The sequence below is a fragment of the Zingiber officinale genome, chromosome 3A (assembly GCF_018446385.1).
Source record: "Zingiber officinale cultivar Zhangliang chromosome 3A, Zo_v1.1, whole genome shotgun sequence".
NCBI classification, from domain to species: domain Eukaryota; kingdom Viridiplantae; phylum Streptophyta; class Magnoliopsida; order Zingiberales; family Zingiberaceae; genus Zingiber; species Zingiber officinale.
The window spans coordinates 55,062,981-55,082,404 of NC_055990.1; the positions used below are offsets into that span (position 1 = coordinate 55,062,981).

At 38.3% G+C, this 19,424-nt stretch overlaps 1 long non-coding RNA gene across 3 annotated transcripts; it reads left to right on the plus strand.

The window, feature by feature from the left end:
* Window positions 1-584: 584 nt before the first annotated feature.
* On the plus strand, window positions 585-3,391 carry LOC122051909. 3 transcript variants are annotated; one of them, XR_006131591.1, is made up of 5 exons: window positions 585-989; window positions 1,059-2,090; window positions 2,167-2,236; window positions 2,312-2,636; window positions 3,026-3,390. It is a non-coding gene; the product is annotated as an uncharacterized LOC122051909 (long non-coding RNA). The 3 variants fall into 3 exon arrangements; XR_006131590.1 differs by having other exon boundaries at window positions 2,167-2,636; window positions 3,026-3,391; XR_006131589.1 differs by lacking the exons at window positions 2,167-2,236; window positions 2,312-2,636; window positions 3,026-3,390 and having other exon boundaries at window positions 1,059-1,283; window positions 1,684-2,146.
* Window positions 3,392-19,424: the final 16,033 nt, after the last annotated feature.

Consider the following 19,424-nt stretch of genomic DNA (forward strand, 5'->3'; position numbering starts at 1 on the left):
GTTTACATTTTTTAGCTTCTACAGAAGTATTAGAATCTTTACAAATTCTGATATTTTTGATTATAGTGGTTCTAAACTGGTCAAATTTTCTACCTTATCATTTTCTAAAGTCTTTCTTTTTCTTCTACTCTATTTGATCTTATCCATTCTGATATGTGGGGACCCTCTCCTATTCCTACAAAAGGAGGTTAAGGTATTATGTTTCATTTATTAATGATTGTATTCGTTACTCTTGGGTTTACCTTATGAAACATGGGTTTGATTATATTATCATTTTCAACAACTTTAGACCTTTTGTGAAAACTCAATATTCTACATTACAAGAAAATTGGGATTCTACAACACTTAAAAGACAACGTTTTTTTTTAAAAAGCGTTGTCTTTTTTCCTTTTACAACACTTTTAGTGAAACGCATTATCTATTTCTTTATGTTCTTATTAATAGACAATGCTTTTTTAAAAATCGTTGTCTATTAGTGATTTTTGTGGGTCAAAGACAACACTTCTTGAAAAGCGTTGTCTATTACCATTTTTTTTAGTGTATATGACAACGCTTCTTGATTTTTAGTGGGTCAAAGACGCCGATCCTTTTAATCCCGAACCCGACTTCTGCTCTGCGCGCCCGATTCCTCTCTTCCCAGATCTCCCCTCTGCTTGACGCGCTCTCTCTCGCGGACGACTCGAACACGACGGAACGGAGCTTCGACCTTCGGTGATCGACAGTGTCACTTGAGGAGGAAGTCTTCGGATCTCGACGATACCGGCGGAGTCCAAGCCATCTTCAGTAATCGATACCTAGGGCACGACTGATCGCCTGCTTCTCGCCGGACCTTTTCTTCTTTCCTCGGCACCGCCGATGTAGATTTATTCCCGGAGCCTCAAGGATGAGCTATCTTGTTCTTCTTTGATTTCCCGCAAACCTCAGCGCCGAACCTTTCCTCGATTCCTCCTCTTCCTCTTGTGGCGCTGTGCCCTAGCCGGATCTTGGAGGTAAGGCATCGTACTCTGTGGGTTGTTGAGATGTTGTGTGACCGATTCTTCTTTTCCCTTGCTCGCCAGAGACGTTCGATTGTTGAGGTAATCTGGTGGGGGAGTCTTCTTCCGGCAGCAACCATCTATGGTTGAGGATCAGCAGAAAGTGAACTGTTGATTGCCTCTAAACCTTACGTGAGAAAGATTCCAGCAGGGAAGTTTAGTTTTGTGGTGTTCTTTGGTCCCATCAACTACTCTTTCATGGTAGTAACGATTCTGGATTGGGGATCAACAGAAGGGGCTGAGCTTGAGGTATGTGTCGGGGTTTTGATACATGATGTAGATGATTGTTAGATAGGTTTATGTGTTGAATTAGGGATAAATTGGATCACATTGGTTAATTGAATTTAGAATAGCACATGTGTAGTTGAATTTAGATCATGGTGTAATCTGATCATTTAGTAGTTAATTGTGCGGACAAGTTGTTTTGTTTACAGTTTTTTTTTCTTTTCTCTATTTTTGAGTAATTTATTTCTGCTCGAGAAATTTGTACTTTGACACTTTTATTACTTGTAAGTTGTATCCATGTTCTCTTTTATATAATGCTCAGTTAGATTAACATAGGGACATTGCAACTAATATATCTATATATTCTGGAACTCTATAAAATCAATTACTGGTGCTTCGTTGTTACATTGCACTATCCTTGCAGTTAAGATTGGGAGGCCAGGGTATAGGGTCTCAAAGCAATTTGATCCAGAGACAAAACAATGGTCTCTTCTGTTTCAGGTTTCACCTAGCACTTTTATAATATTTTGATTAATATATCTGATATTATGATTTCAATTTGCACACATTATGATTTCATTGACTCATGCCCATCAAGTGTTTGATTAAATTTCTCTTCCATTGTATAGGTTTTAGTTGATACAATTTCTTTAGTTTAATTCCAAGTAATGCTTGTTAGTTTAGTGATTTATGTTCCTATGATGTTTGTTCTTTATTTGAATGTAATTAGTTTAGGTTTTGTCACATGCTCTAGTTTATGTTCCTATGATGTTTGTTGGATTCTCTAAGGCACCGCATTCATGATGAGGATTGGAAATATATAGTGGAAATGTGAGTTCATATTTATTTTTATTAAGCATTTATGTTAATAAAAAACTCATATATAAAAAATCATTAACATATGAAGGGCCTTAAGATTGTTTAATTCAAACAAGGGAAGGAAAGGTAGAAAAAAGGCTATGTGGGAAGTAGTAAAGGTATGTGTAATTATATATAACAATCTTCCTTCATGTGTATGTTGATCATTAATAATTTGTATCTTATTACCATAGGCTCCTCAACAACAAGAAGCAACTTCTTGCTTCTTTGGAATCCATTATCAGCTAAGCTTGTTAGTTTTTTCCTGCACTCTCATATTTTCAATGGATTGGCCATGGACATTGTATCTCTTAGTTCTGTTTCGTGGAAGGTTTCTGACAAATTGAATTTCCAGATACAGTAGCTTTTATCTCTCAGATTATTGCAGCTTCGATACAGGAATACCTGTCCATTTGCTGACTATTTCTGCTGTCACAGCCAACCCTTTGTTTCAAAGTATTTTGATGTTATTGATCCTTCAAGGACGAACAACAATCTTTGACAAAGTTTCAGAACAAGGTAGCAGCAACTTAATTTCTTAACTTACCTTTGCTAATGATATCATTTTGTTCTCTTTGCTCATATCAAGATTGTGTGAGTGATATTGTCCAATTGAAGATGGACAGTCTGGAATTAGACTGTGTTCATCTTTTATGCTGAATTGAGAGCTACTAATATATAATTGGTACAACTTCCACTCTAGAACATAGAACCATTTGTTTCAACAAGGTGTAGTAAAGTGTCAAATTACAAACTTTAACACCTCTTTACCATCATTTCTAGACATTATGATTTCATTCTTTTCCATTAGTAAAGTGTCCATCTCTTGCAATTATGAAGCATGACATTCTACATTCTCTACAAATAACAGTTTGCAATTTTGATCTGCTTGTTTACCTTTCTTTCAGTAAGCGATTGATGGTTTGGATGTCAATGAGTGGAACGGTAGAAGGGTCGTCTCTGAACCCAAATGCCCTACACTCTGTTCTGCAGCAGTTGCGGGAGTCAGTGCAAGCATTGTTGGAACACTTCCATCAGTGGAGGCAACAAGAGATGGCTGGCAAAGACTTGTTTGAGACTGCCTCTGTGGAGGCTTTAGTCATGAAGCTGAGCACCAAATCTCCGAAAAAAGGCGTGAGGCCGGGTAAATATCGTGAAAAACCTGTCCAATGCGTAAGGCCAAAGTGTACTCCTCGCCGCATCATTCTTCGAGGCCGACTAGCTATTTTGTGCTTTTTTTGTTTTAAATTCGAATGTCACTATACTTTGAAACAGAACTATTTAGTCTTTGTGTATAGTTGAATTCTCCTGTAAATACTAATACTTTGTAATTGATTTCTATTGTTTTGGTACGAGTTTGAAATTATTAGTTGAGCTAATTAATGTTATTTTATATGTCAAATTCAAATCTAGATATGGTAAAAGAAAATTAATAGTTTTGTAAATATAAAAAAATAATTTTGTAAATAGATTTTTTTATTTTTATTTTAAAAAGACAACGCTTTTAAAGCGTTACACAAGTGTTGTCTTTGCCAAAAACAACAACGCTTTTAAAGCGTTGCAAAGATGATGTTTTTGCAAAAAATACACAACCCTTTTAAAGCGTTGTCTTAGCTACAAATGACAACGCTTTAAAAGCGTTGTCGTTGAGCAGACTTTTAACAACAGTGCCTTTAACAACGCTTTTTCAGGCACAAAGACAACGCTTTAAAAGCGTTGTCTATTAGCTTTTTTCTTGTAGTGCTAGTGCTATAAAGTGTTTTCGTTGTGATTTGTGGGTGAATACACTTTGAAATATTTTTTAGATTTACTTTCTTATGATGATACTATTCATCAAATCTCGTGTACAGATACTCTTGAATAGAATTATATGGTCGAATAGAAACATAGACATCTTGTTGAAATAGCTCATTCATTTTTATTATCTGCTAGTGTTCCTAGTGCCTTTTGGAGAGAAGCAATCCTTACTGCTGCTCACGTGATTAATAGAAGATCAACCTCACACAATTCAGGCTTATCACCTTTTCAAAATTATATGAGCATGCTCCTGTCTATTCCTCTTTGCGTGTTTTTTATTGTACTTCCTTCATCCTTTATCCACATGTTGAGCATAATACGTTAGTCTCTCAGTCTGCTCTTTGTGTCTTTTTAGATTATGGTGTTAGTCAAAAAGGATATCATTGGTTTGATCCCATTAGTCAAAAATTATATGTCTCTCGTCATGTTGTGTTTCTTGAGCATATTTTATTTTTTCTATTTTGGTTCATTTGCATAATATGACAAAGTCAGATATGCTTTGCATTGATTCATTCAATACTGACATTGAAGAAGCTTCACCCACAACTTCTACTGGCAGCTCAACTAAATCTAGTACTTTGGTTCCCAAAATATCTGCTCCACATACTCTTCCTTCTGTCACTACCCAATCATCTCCTTAGATTATGGATGATCCTTCTCTCCACTATCGTTAATCCAGTCATGCCCGTAAGTCTACTAAACTACCAGATTTTTCTTACTCTTGTTATTCTCATTTTTTTTTGCTTCATTTGTTGCATTTGTTTATTGTCTTTCTAAACTTGTATCCTATAGAGAAGTTGTTCATAATCCACTTTGGCAGAGTGATATAGCTGACGAACTAACTGCTTTGCATCAAACTTATACATGGGATTTGGTATTGTTACCACCAGGAAAACATACTATTGGTTCTCATTAGATATATAAGATCAACACTAAATTTGATGGGTCTATTGAATGATACAAAGCTCATCGTATTGCTAAAGGTTATTCTCAGGAGTATGACATGGATTATGAGGAAATATTTCTCTTATTGTAAAAATGATGATTGTTCATACTCTGATTATTATTGCTTCTATTTGTTAATCGAGAATATCTCAGATGGATGTCAAGAATGGTGATCTTCATGAAGAAGTTTGTATGACACCTCCTCCTGGTATTTCACACCAACTTGATGAAATTTACAGACTTCATAAAGCACTTTATGGTCTCAAACAAGCACCTTGTGCTTGGTTTGAGAAGTTCTCTATAGTGATTACTTGTCATGATTTTCATCCTAATGATCATGATTTTTTAAGTACTCCATAGTAGTTTTGGTGTGATCAACTAAGTCAAGTTAGGTCATGTTTGTTGGTGTAATTTGTACTAACGGTCTAACTTAGGTTTTGATGAATGACAAATGAGTTAAGTTAGGTATTGTCATGATCTAATGTATTTACTAAGTGTGCAAATTTCGGGATGTTCGATTCCCAATTGGTAGTCGAGATGTTTGATTTTCGATTGGAAGAAAGTCCAGTCAGGATGTTTGATACTCGATTGGAAATCGAGATGTCCAATTTCCGCTGGGTGAAATCCAGATGTGTGATTCCGGCAGGTTAGGATGTGTGATTCCCGACTGGAGAAGACCGGATGTGCGATTTTGGTAGTTCAGGATATTTGATTCCTAAAGTTCGGATGTGTGATTCCGGAAGGTAACTCTACACCCAGTAAGTAGAGGTAAATCACTGGAGGAGAGTGACTAACTGAGGATTCATCTCCATTCAAAGGGACAGTAGGCATCGATCTAATTTAGGTCCATTTCAAAAATCTAAATTGAGACCCTAATTAGATTCTGGTCTTGGTAAGACAGGATCTAACTCATAATATATATAAACTATTCATACATATATTCTAACTCTATGTTATAGAGACAAATGCAGATCTTCAAATTTTGCACGCATGGCAACTGACAAAGCTTGATTCTGAGCTTAAAGTCAAAAGATATGGCCTCCGGAAGATTAGTGTGTTGAACTATTTAATGGAGGCGCCTCGAATTAGTCACATTCAAGCAGTAAAGGATAAGGTCAAATTATCCTCATCTGATCCAAATTTTTAGGATCTGATAGGCTCTGGAGACCCATCCAAAGGGCTATAAAAGGAGGGGTTGAGCAAGCTTTAGAGATACCTTCGATACGAGCTTCTACACGTCTAAATGGCTTTCTGATTGCTCCGGCCTCCTACTACTGCCCTGCTATGACTCTGCTACACTTGATTGTCGCAGAGAAGCCTACCAAACATGAGCTTAAGTCGACCAACTTCAAACATTATTTGGTAATCAAAGTTCTTTTATTATACTTAATTTCTGCAAATGGGAAGTGTAGTGTGTTACACTTCTCCGACTTTCTTTGCACTTGATCCCCTCTGCCGACGATTCTGAAAGAAGTATTTTAGTGTATTACCCATCAATAGGTCCACAGGACCTGGGCCTTGGAGTAGGAGACATCGAAAGTTTCCAACCAAGTAAAAATGCTTGTGTTCTTGCTCGTTTTTCTACTTTGCTTTCTAACTTAGTTTTATGCTGTGCACTTTGACTTAAAAACTAAAAAGAATGAATTTTCAAAACCATGTGATTCACTCTCCCCCTCTGACATGTGACTCGATCGATCCAATAATGCTGAGTTTAATACTTGTGTCTAAGTGCGCAGGAACTTAGGAGCACAAGAAGTTGAGCAAAAGACACAGCTAGCGAGAAGGATGACACTTAAAAGAGTCGACGGGCTCGATGCGTCTGAGGGACGATGTGCTGTAAAAGAGTATTCTAGCTGATGAGAAGGAAGCACACAAGGGATGAGAAGCCAGAGAGGAAGATTGCTCTAGGAGAATGCAAGAAGATGGGCTCGGGTGAGTCCAATTCTGGATGATCGAGATCACCAAAATGATCGAAGAAGGCACCAAACAGTCATCACAATATTGACTGAGCCGGGTGCTCGGACAGTCAACATAATGCTGATTGATTCGGGCGTCTGAACCACTAAGGTGCCCAAAGGATGACTCATTATCGTGAATCAACTTCTGGGTCCACCTGAGTAATAGTTCGGGCGCTGGAGTGGATCTAGGTGCTCGGAGTGGATCTGTGCGCCCAGAGATGGATAAAATTTTATCACTTGGTCGTTGAGTAACCATTGTATGGAGATAGAGTTTTACCACGCTGAGGAAGCCCAGAGAGGGTACGGGCACTCAGATCATTCCACGTCAAGAAACAGTCAAATTCGACCAGCACACTATAAATAAAACCTTGGTCACAGTGCTTTCAAACAACACACTTTTGTACTTCGAAATTTATTCTGCTTTCCATTTTCAAACTTTATTTTTATGTACGAGGCCTCTCCACCTCCAACATTTTGTTCGAGAAAGAGATCTTTAGAATGAGCCTTCTTTCCTTAGAGTAGCAATCTTTTGATTACAAGCCAAGTAAATTTGTGTGTCTGAATTTATTATCTTTTTGTTAAGTGTGTAATTGTTTAAAGCCTAATAGTTTGAGAAAGGTATACTTGTTTATTTTTGTGTGGGGTAATTCACCGCCTCTTGCCGACCACATTGGACCTACAATTGATATCATAGTTCAACCACTTTAGAAGGACTAACCGTTGAGCAAAGCACAGAAGATGATGGTTGGAATAAGTATCCTCCCACCTAACTTCGAGGGAGACTTCATCCACTAGAAGAAGAAAATAAAGGTATACTTCAAAACTTATTTTAATATTTTTTCTAATTTTAAAAAAATGATTTTACAGTATCTACCGACAATAATGGTGAACTAAAGAAAGAGGAGAACTAAACAAAGAGTGAACAAGCCAAATTTATTGTTAACAGAAAAGCATAATTCCATCCGCTGAGTGCTTTGCCACCACAAGAGGTCAACATGATCGGAGTCTACAAGTCTACAAAAGATCTCTGGGAAAAATTCCTGGAGCTTCACGAAGGATCCTCCGAAGCCAAGCTTACAAGAAGAAATCTACTTCAGAACCAACTGACAAATCTTCGACTGAAGGAAGGTGAAACAATCCCTCAACTGCATGTCAAGCTAAAGGAGCTAGTCACCGAACTCACGAATCTCAGTAAAAAAGTAACCAACCAAGATTCTCTAAGGTATACGCTTAATGCTTTTATAAGAACACAGAATGGTCAACCTTAGTAGATGCATACTACATCTCTATGGACTTAGAGGTAAGTAATCTATAAGACTTATTTTCTACCTTTGAAATTCATGAATCTAGATGTGCAGATCTAAAGAAGGAGCCAAATCAGAACATTGTCTTAAAGGAAAAAAATGGATAAACTAGATTCTGAAACATCCCTTGATGATGAGGAAATGACATTTATGGTAAAATTTTTTTTAAAAAAATAGATCTAATAAATTCAATTAGTGCAGGCCAAGAAAAGAAGAAAAAGGAAAGTGAGATGTTATCACTGCAATGAAGAAGGGCACCTCGAAGACAATTGCCCAAAATTGAAAAACAAGGACAAGGACAAACGATCAACCAAGGGAAAAAAAATAGAAGAACCTAAAGGTGACATGGGATGAAACATCGTCATCAGAGTCAAGATTAGAGCCTACACCAGACTTGCATTGATGACAAGTCACCAAGAAGATAACAAAGCAAGCTCATCCAAAATGAGCATCAAGAGCATTTATGAAGGGGGAGCAACGTTAGAGGGAAGCAGCATTATAAGGGAAGCATCAGATAATGAGATCGATAAGGTAAGTTAGGTATAATCTCTACCTTCTGACCAATTATATAGATTTATTAAAAATATTGTCTAAGAATTTCTATCAATTAGAAAATGAAAATAAAAAATTATTAAAGGAAAACATAGAACTAAAAGGAACTTTAGCAAAATCTTGTCGATTAAAAGATTTTATCAAGATGAAAATTTAAAATGAAAAATTGAAAGAAAAAAATAGAAAATTTGAAGAATTTTGTATGTTCGAATTTTGCTACTTTAAATTTAAGAGTTTATCAAGGACTAAATTATATTTTAGATATCATAAGGGTCAAATTAAAAATTTTATATAAAAATTTATTCATAGAAAGTATATGGTTAATCTAATAAAAATGAACCTATATTGGGCTCCAAAATTATATTTTAGATATCATAAGGGTCAAATTAAACATTTTATATAAAAATTTATTCATAGAAAGTATATGATTAATCTAATAAAAAGGAACCTATATTGGGCTCCAAAATTATGCTTAGATTAAAATCCTTATGTATGTTTTAATTTTAATTTGCTTTAATATTTTTTGCATGTTTAAATTTGTCAAATTTTTTCATAAAATGTTTCATAACCGTTCTATTCAAAATTAATTAGATCATGATTTTTTTTGAGAAAAAGGATTTTATTACTTATCTATAGGAAAATTTTTAAAATATTTTAACTGATATATTATTTTTTATGATTTTTTATTAGAAAAGTGAGGGCTTTTAAGCACGATGACTTTTTCAAGAAAAAAATCATATCTTTAAATTTAAAATCATCTCATAGAGTTATTTATGAAAATTATATTTTTATATGATAAAATATCATATTCTCTATCAAAGAAAAAATTGCCAATTTTTTTTACTGTTATTGAATTTTCTGTGAATTTTTTACAAACATATTAATTTTTTAATGATTAAAAATAATTTTAAAATTATTTCTTCCAAAATTGGTTTATAGATTGCAAAAATTCAGATTTTCAAAATATAAACTTTATAATTTTTCTAAATTTTAGTCACTGTTTGTGTATCCCTTAGAATTTATTTCAAATTTATTTATAGAAAATACTCCTATTTCTATTGTAATTAAAGGGGGAGAATTATAGATTAAGTGTAGAGAGAGGTACATTTTAATTTTGCATTGCATAACATGTTATTGCAAATTATTTACCTATTATTTACCTATTATTTACATATTTTTTATGTTTTGTCTTTCCCTAACTTAACTTGGGTTGCTCACATTAAAAAAGGAGAGATTGTAAGTACCCCATAGTAGTATTGGTATGATCATCCAAGTCAAGTTAGGTCCTTTTATGTTTGATCATTGTGTCAAAGTGTGCAAGAACTTATGAGCACAAGAAGTCGAGTGAAAGACGCAGCTAACGAGAAGGATGGCACAGAAAAGAGTCGACAAACTCAGTCCGTCTAAGGAACGAGGTGCTATGGAAGAGTACACTACCGGATGAGAAGGAAGCGCGTGGCATTTCCGAGGGATGGGAATCTAGAGTGGAAGATTGCTCGTGAAGAAGGCCGGAAGATGGGTTTGAGTGCACCCAATTCCGGATGGTCGAGATCACCCAAGCGACCGGAGAAGGCGTCGAACAGTCAGCACAACGCTTACTGATCTGGGCGCTCGGACCAGCTAGTCTGGGCGCCCAAAACGTGTAGGCGCCCAAACCACCAGGGTGCCTAAAGGGCTACTAGTCGTTGTGGACAAACTTTTGGGTCCACGTCAGCAATGATCTGAGCGCCCGGAGTGGGTCTGGACGCTCGGAGATGGATAAAACTTTATCACTTGGCCGTTATGTGGAGATAGAGTTTTGCCACGCTAGGGGTACCCGGAGAGGGTCTGGGTGTCCAGATCGGGCCATATCAGCAAATGATTAGATTCGACTAGTAGACTATAAATAGAACCTTGGTCATAGTGGTTTCGAACAACATACTTCTATACTTCAAAATTTATTATGCTTTCCATTTCTGATATTTATTTTCATGTATGAGGCTTCTCCACCTATAACACCTATACCATTTTATTTGAGAAGGAGATCTTCATAGGCTTATTTTGGGTAGCAGCACAAGAAAACACAACACTCCAATATGATCTCATAATGCAGTTCATGCTTGAACAACATCCAGATGCCCATAAGTAGTTTCCAAACATTGACCCTAAAAGATGGGCTAATGCTCACTTTAGTGGGATAAGATACAAAAGGCTAACCACTAATTGTGTAGAGAGTTTAAATGCTTTATTTAAGCATACACGTGAACTTCTCATAAACAGGTTAATTGATAATACCAAAAGAAAGGTAACTCAATGGTTCTTTAATCATAGGGAGGAAGTATCGAAATAGTATGTTGCTTTGACACCTCATGCTACCAAAGAAATGGATTCAAGGAGAGAGAAAGCTATACCATATAAAGTTCACCCCACTCTCAATTTAAAATGGAAGTAGAGGGATGGGGTGCGTCATTCATTGTTGATTTGGAAAGAACGTATTGTAACTATAGGGAGTTTCAAATTTCAGGACTGCCTTGCTCATATGTTATTACCATCATTATTTACCGGAACATGGATACCCTCCCATATTGTGAGCATTATTTTCATTCACAGAATTGGAATGCGACATACATGGATCGTATTTACCCCTGTCAAAGCAAGGAATTTTGGCCTAGGGCAAAACAACATTATTGTTGTTGGTGTAATCGACCTCTAGGGTTTCGATGTTTGATAATATACCTAAGTTTGGTCAATTTGACCAAGGGTTGATCCAAACAAGACTTGATGTTTAGAAAAGAGAAGTCTAGTCAGAACTAGATGACTAGCAATGACCTGCAAAGGTAAGTCCTAATCAAAGGATAGGTAGGTGAGAAGTCTACTGAGTGACTAGTCTTAACTGGAGGTTAGGCAAAGTAGAAGTCCTGGTGAGTGAAGTGTTAGTTAGAGCCCTAGAGCCAATCATTTGATGATTGTATGGACTCATGTATATCATATTCTTGTATATTAATAAAGGCATTTGTTTGGTTATTATACTTATTTATATTAGTGCCAAATAGACTAAGTATAATAGCGTCCTTGAGTAGAAGGTTCATACCTATATCAATCGATTAGTTGAATCGATAGTGAGATGATATAGGGAACACTACTCTAAATCATTCCTAGTAGAGTATTAGCATTCAGAGACAATGTTAATACAATAAGACTAGCATGTAGGTCAGCTCGATGACTTGATCTCACAAGTCATGGATATAGAGATATCAAGCTGACACATGGGTATGCATTAGAGAATGTATACTGAATGACCCGCCATGAGAAAGTATTATGGATCGTTATATGAGTGTCATATACTTTCTCATGTGGCTATTAGTATGACTATTAGTTCTTAGACCTGAAGTCACCATGGATCCCTACATAAGGAGTTATGTACTTTAGTTTCGTCAAACGTCACCCGTAACTGGGTGGACTATAAAGGCGATTACTGGGTATGTAACAAATTATGTGGAGGGATGTGAGTGATGTAGATGGAATCTATCCCTCCCATATGACGAGAGCGACATCGGTATTCTTGATAGAGTGAGACCACTAAGTGCATGGCCATGCCCAAATGAGTCAACATTAGATGTTGAGCTCATTTGATCGAGTGAGTCTACTTGGAGTTCAAGATTTAGATTGATTAGAGGATGACACGGTCTATGCCTCACATTGATCAATCTAGATGTCTAGGAGAGAAGGACAATGTCACATATTGTGAGGAGTCACAATTAGTAGTCACATGGTGATGTCGGATCTCGACATTCTTGTAACTTGGGTAGTAATGATGTGTTGCTAGATACCGCTCATTACTTATGCTCCTAAATAGGTTTAGGGCATTGCCAACGTTACAAGAACCTATAGGGTCACACACTTAGGACAATTAGATGGAGATTAGTTTCATATGATGAACCAAGAGGATTAGATTCATTTGATGAATCAAATTGGATTAAGAGTAATCCTAATTGGGCTAACTTGAGTTCGACTCAAGTTGATTCATGTATTTAATGAGTCTAATTTAGATTATGACTTATTAAATCAATTTAATTTAATGAATTAGATTCATTATATTAAGTTGGCTCGAATCAAATGGTTGGATTAGATCAACCATGGTAGAGATTGGGTCAAGTTTGACTTGACTAGAGAAGGAAGACCAAAGGTCAATTTTGACTTGACCTTTTGCCACCTCATTGGTGAGTTGGCATTAGGTGGACCAATGATGATGTTCCACATCATCATGGTGTGCCACCTCATGGAAGTTACAAAGCCATTTTCTTATTAACTTCACATTAATTGCATTTAATGGGGAGTTACACTTGATGAGAAGTGGCCGGCCACTTTTGAATTGGGATTGATTTTCATTCAATTCATTCAAGTGTGGTGAATCTTCCTCCTTCTTCCTCTCAAGCTCTCCCTCTCCCTCTCCTCCTTGCTTGGCCGAATCTCACCAAGGTGCTAGCACACCTTTGTGTGAGGTTTTCTCCACCTACGTGTCCGTGTGGATACTTCTAGAGGACCGACGCTTGACGGTCTAGAGATCCGACAACTCCTTGGACGAGCGGGATAAGCGAAAGGCACGCTTCGAAGGTATAACCCTTATCTAGTGTAGATCTAAAGGTTTTACAAACTCGTATAAGAAAAGGTTTTTCGAAAAGTTTTGTTTACGAATCTTTGCACGGATCTACGGCTTTGGGTGACGCGAAAAAGCGGTTTTCGTGGCCCGAAGAACCCAACAGTGGTATCAGAGCCACGTGCAAAGACTTGTATGAGTTCGTTTGTATTTTTATGAAAAATAAACCTTCTGTGATTTTCTGTAAAAAATTGAGTTTTTAGAGTTTTTATGAGTAATTTTTCCGTAGAAGCGAAGCACAAGTGTCTCGGCACTTGTAGGCTTCGGCTACCGGAAAGTTTTCTTTTAAACGGCTTCGTTTTGGCCCAAATTCGTTTGGGACAGTGGGGTCGGGTGCCATTAGATCGCAAAGGAGCAACTCACGATGGTTAGATCATGGGTAGGGGTACTGCCCCTAACCCCGCAAAGGGATTTGCTCCGCAATTGCACCCGAAATCGCTAAAAACGAACCCGCCGGGAAGATTTTTCCGAAACGGCAATGTCTCGACCCAAATCGTTTTGGGACAGCGGGTTTAGGCGCTGTTGGATCGCAAAGGAACCCTTGCGATGATTAGATCGCGGGTAGGGGTGCTGCCCCTGGGCCCCGCAAGGGGATCCGTTCCGCGATTGCGCCCGAAACCGCTAAACGGGACCGTCGGGAAATTTTACTCGTAAAAATTGTAAAAATTAATTTTAAAATTATAGAAAATTATGAAAATATATAATTTTGAATTATATATTAATTTTGTGATAGTCATGGCCCAAAGCCCAATATGATTGGTTGTGTTGTAATTCATAATACGGCCTGCGTGTCGTTATGTGTTTGCGAGTGTTGTATTATATTCGCGACCTGCGCGTCGTGCCTTCTCTTATTTTCTTGTTGTAAATTAGATTTAGACTCGAATGTAACTCGAGTTTCAAATTATAATGTACAAATTGGAGCGGTGGAGGGTCCACACGAGACGGAGTTCCGAGGCGGGCACGAGCAACACAAGGTGATCAAAGGGAGGAGCTTGAAGAAGCTGCTGACCCTAGGTTGACCAATCGATTTTCTCATTGGCTTGAGAAGATCGTAGTAGGGCCATGACTAAATCACAAATAGATTAATTAATTGCTTGTGTATGTGATGCATATTTAATAAGTAGTTAATTAATTAGTGCCTTACAATTAGATTAGATCTAAGTCGTGCACATGATGCACCCTTGCGATTAGATTAGATCTAAGTCGTGTACAAGATGCATCCCTTTCGATTAGATTAGATCTCAATCGACTCAACTCTAATGCCTAACCGTGCCGTGATACCTATCACTACCTCGATCACATGTATTGTTGAATCTGCCAAAGCAGAGCAATACATATTATCTTGGTAGGGTACGGAGGGACAATCTTCGTCCCGTCTATCAACGCATGGGTGAATACAAACTCAATTAGATTGAGTATTCATAGTTACTCGGTTGGATCGAGTCAACTATAGGCATTCTTCCAATAGTTGGAAAGATAGGTCAAAATCACATCTATATTAACTCTCGGGCGTATTAGCCAAAGCTAACTCGAGTTTTAATATAAATGCGGATATTGATTCTATAAACAAGAGTTGCATAGAGATGTAATTGGTAATCGTTACCTACCGATCATACTAAGCCTTGGGCGTATTAGCCAAAGCTAACTCAAGGGTTAGTATGATGTGGATCTTGTCCCACAAGAATTATAGAATTCAGTGGGAGCATCATTTAATTAAAGGCCTAATTAAATGATTTTTAAAGAATATGACATTTATTTCTACAAATTTTTATTGTAGATAACCATGACGTCGAACACGAAATTCCTTCTCTCTGCGATCCGTCCTTGAGAAGGACAAGCTCAACGGAGCGAATTTCGGACTAGTACAGAACTTGAGAATAGTTCTCACCCGGGAGCGTAAACTGTACGTTCTGCGAGGCTCCTCCGCCAATGCCCCGTGAGCGGACAAAGATGCTTACAAGAAGCATCAAGACGCGCATTAGATGTGTCTTGTCTAATGCTCGCGACCATGAACTCGGAGCTTGGAAGCAACATGAGTTGATGGGCGCTGATATGGTTGAGCATCTTCGCCAACTATATCGTGGACAAGCGAGGCATGAGAGATTTGAGATCTCAATGCAAGATGTTAGATGGGGCTCTGTAGGTCCTTATGTACTCAAGATGATTGGGTACATAGAGAACCTACAAAGACGGGGTTCCCACTTGGCCAAGAGTCGGCCACTCTTGCAGTCCTTGCCAGATAGCTATAGTCAATTCGTTCTCAACTATAACATGAACGAGATTGATAAGCCACTGCCCGAGTTACTTAGTATGTTACGAACTGCTGAGATTAACCTTAAGAAGGTTAAACCCATTCTGATGGTCCAGAAGCACAAGGGCAAGGGCAAACCCAAAGGTAAGGGAAAGTCCCAAACCAAGGGCAAAGGCAAGGCACTGAAGCCTAAAGGAGGGGTCGCCAAGGATGCTACCTGCGGTCAAACGGCACTGGAAGAGGAACTGCAAGGTATACTTAGAGGATCTTAAGAAGAAGCGAAGTGAGACTTCCACTTCAGGTATATATGTTATAGAAGTCAATCTATCTATTTCTACATCATGGGTATTAGATACTGGATGTGCTTCTCACATTTGTACTGATGTGCAGGCGCTGAGAAATAGCAGAGCATTGGCAAAGGGCGAGGTGGACCTACGACTAGGCAATGGAGCACGGGTTGCTGCTGTAGGAACTTATCAGCTATCTCTGCCCTCTGGGCTTGTACTAGATTTAGATGATTGTTGTTATGTGCCTGCTCTTACTAAGAACATAGTTTCAGTTTCTTGTTTAGACAAGAAAGGATACTCTTTTATAATAAAAGATAAATGTTGTTTTGTATATTTAAAAGATATGTTCTATTGTAGTGCACCTCTAATAAACGGACTCTATATTCTAGACCTTGAGAGCTCTATCTATAACATTAGTACCAAGAGGTTCAAGTCAAATGACATGAACCAAACCTACCTCTGGCACTGTCGCTTAGGTCATATAAATGACAAGCGCTTATCCCAGCTCCATAAGGATGGTTTGCTGGACTCATTTGATTTTGAATCATATGAGATATGCGAGTCATGCCTACGAGGCAAGATGACCAAGATGCCCTTTAGTGGGCATAGCGAGAGAGCAACTAATTTGTTAGGACTCATACATAGTGATGTATGTGGCCCTTTCAATGTTGCTGCTAGAGGTGGTTATAGGTACTTCATCACATTTACTGATGATTTCAGTAGATACGGTTATGTGTACTTGATGACACATAAGTCTGAATCCTTTGAAAAGTTCAAAGAATTCAAGAATGAAGTACAGAACCAGCTTGGCAAGAGTATTAAGGTACTTCGATCAGATCGAGGTGGTGAATACTTAAGCCATGAGTTCGTGACTACTTAGCTGAGTGTGGGATTTTATCTCAACTCACTCCTCCTGGAACACCACAGTGGAATGGTGTATCCGAAAGGAGGAATCGTACCTTATTAGATATGGTACGATCTATGATGAGTCACACAGATCTTCCGACATATCTATGGGGATATGCTCTAGACATGGCAGCTTTCATACTCAACCGAGTTCCATCAAAGGTAGTGATAAAGACACCATATAGGATATGGACTGGGAGAGATGCCCAGGTGTCTTTCATGAGGATTTGGGGTTGTGAGGCTTACGTACGACGTCAAGTCTCAGACAAATTAGGACCCAAATCTGACAAGTGCTACTTTATTGGATATCCCAAGGAAACTAAGGGATATTACTTCTACATTCCCAGTCAGCACAAGATAGTTGTGGCAAAGACTGGGGTCTTTCTAGAAAGGGACTTTGTTTCTAAAAAGACTAGTGGGAGCGCGTTCGATCATGAAGAAATTCAAGATGCAAACAATAGCACTAATGCCTCGATGGAAATTGAACTGGAACCACAAAGTGTTGTGGATGATGTTGTTCCACAAAGAGTTGAGGAACAACAACCAGTTCAAGTAGACATACCTCTTCGCAGGTCTGATAGGGTACGTCGTCAGCCTGAGAGATACTCATTTCTCTTGTCTGACCATGATGACATTGTGCTCATAGAGGATGATCCTACCACCTATCAGGAAGCTGTGATGAGACCAGATTCCAAGAAATGGCTAGAAGCCATGAGATCCGAAATGGAATCCATGTACACCAACCAAGTATGGACTTTGGTTGATCCACCTGAAGGGGTAAAACCCATTGGTGTAAGTGGGTCTTTAAGAGAAAGACTGACATGGATGGACTTATTTATAAGGGTCGCTTGGTAGCTAAAGGTTTCAAGCAGATTCATGGTATTGACTATGATGAAACTTTTTCTCCAGTAGCGATGTTTAAGTCCATTCGGATCATGCTTGCTATTGCAGCCTACCATGACTATGAGATATGGCAGATGGATGTTAAAACCGCGTTTCTAAATGGAAACCTACTCGAGGATGTGTACATGACACAACCTGAAGAGATACTAGCAGAGTATGCAAGCTGCATAAGTCCATTTATGGATTAAAGCAAGCTTCTCGGAGCTGGAATCTTCGTTTTGATGATGCAATCAAACAGTTTGGTTTCATCAAGAACGAAGATGAGCCTTGTGTCTACAAGAAGGTTGTAGGAGATATAGTTATCTTCCTCATATTGTATGTGGATGACATACTACTCATTGGGAAGGACATCCCTATGCTTCAGTCTGTCAAGACCTGGCTAGGGAGTTGCTTCTCAATAAAGGACTTAGGTGAGGCATCCCGTATTCTTGGGATACAGATCTATAGAGATAGATCTAAGAGATTGCTTGGCCTAAGTCAGAGTACATATATTGACAAGGTACTCCTTCGGTTTGCCATGCAGAACTCCAAGAAGAGATTTCTGCCGATGTCACATGGCGTGAGTCTTTCGAAGACTCAAGGTCCCTCTTCTAGAGAGGAGAGAGACCGCATGGATCAGATCCCTTATGCCTCAGCCATAGGATCGATCATGTACGCCATGCTGTGTACTCGACCTGATGTCTCGTATGCTTTGAGCATGACGAGCAGATACCAGTCAGATCCAGGTGAAAGTCACTGGATAGCAGTCAAGAATATTCTTAAGTACTTACGAAGGACTAAAGAATATTTCTTGATATATGGAGGCAATGATGAGCTAACTGTATAGGGTTACAGTGATGCCAGCTTCCAGACCGATCGGGATGATTACCGATCACGATCGAGGTTCGTATTTTGCATTAATGGTGGTCACGGAAGAGTTCAAGGGATACGATGGTGATTCTGAGTATATTCGCATCGAGGCAAAGGAGGCGCTTTGGATCCGCAAGTTCATTCTCGAACTTGGGTGGTTCTAGCATCGGACCATTGAGCTCTATTGTGACAACAATGGAGCTATAGCGCAGGCGAAGGAACACGGACGAAGCATATACTACGGCGCTTCCATCTCATTCGAGAGATTATCGATAGAGGAGATGTGAAGATTTGCAGAGTACCTACAGAGGCTAACATCGCAGATCCCTTGACCAAGGCTTTGGCACAGAGGAAGCATGATGGTCACACTAGGTCTTTAGGCCTTAGAGCCTATACTGATTGGCACTAGTGCTAGTGGGAGATTGTTAGTTAGAGCCCTAGAGCCAATCATTTGATGATTGTATGGACTCATGTATATCATATTCTTGTATATTAATAAAGGCATTTGTTTGGTTATTATACTTATTTATATTAGTTCCAAATAGACTAAGTAGAATAGTGTCCTTGAGTAGAAGGTTCATACCTATATCAATCGATTAGTTGAATCGATAGTGAGATGATATAGGGAACACTACTCTAAATCATTCCTAGTCGAGTATTAGCATTCAGGGACAATGTTAATACAATAAGACTAGCATGTAGGTCAGCTCGATGACTTGATCTCACAAGTCATGGATATAGAGATATCAAGCTGACACATGGGTATGCATTAGAGAATTTATACTGAATGACCCGCCATGAGAAAGTATCATGGATCGTTATATGAGTGTCATATACTTTCTCATGTGGCTATTAGTATGACTATTAGTCCTTAGACCTGAAGTCACCATGGATCCCTACATAAGGAGTTATGTACTTT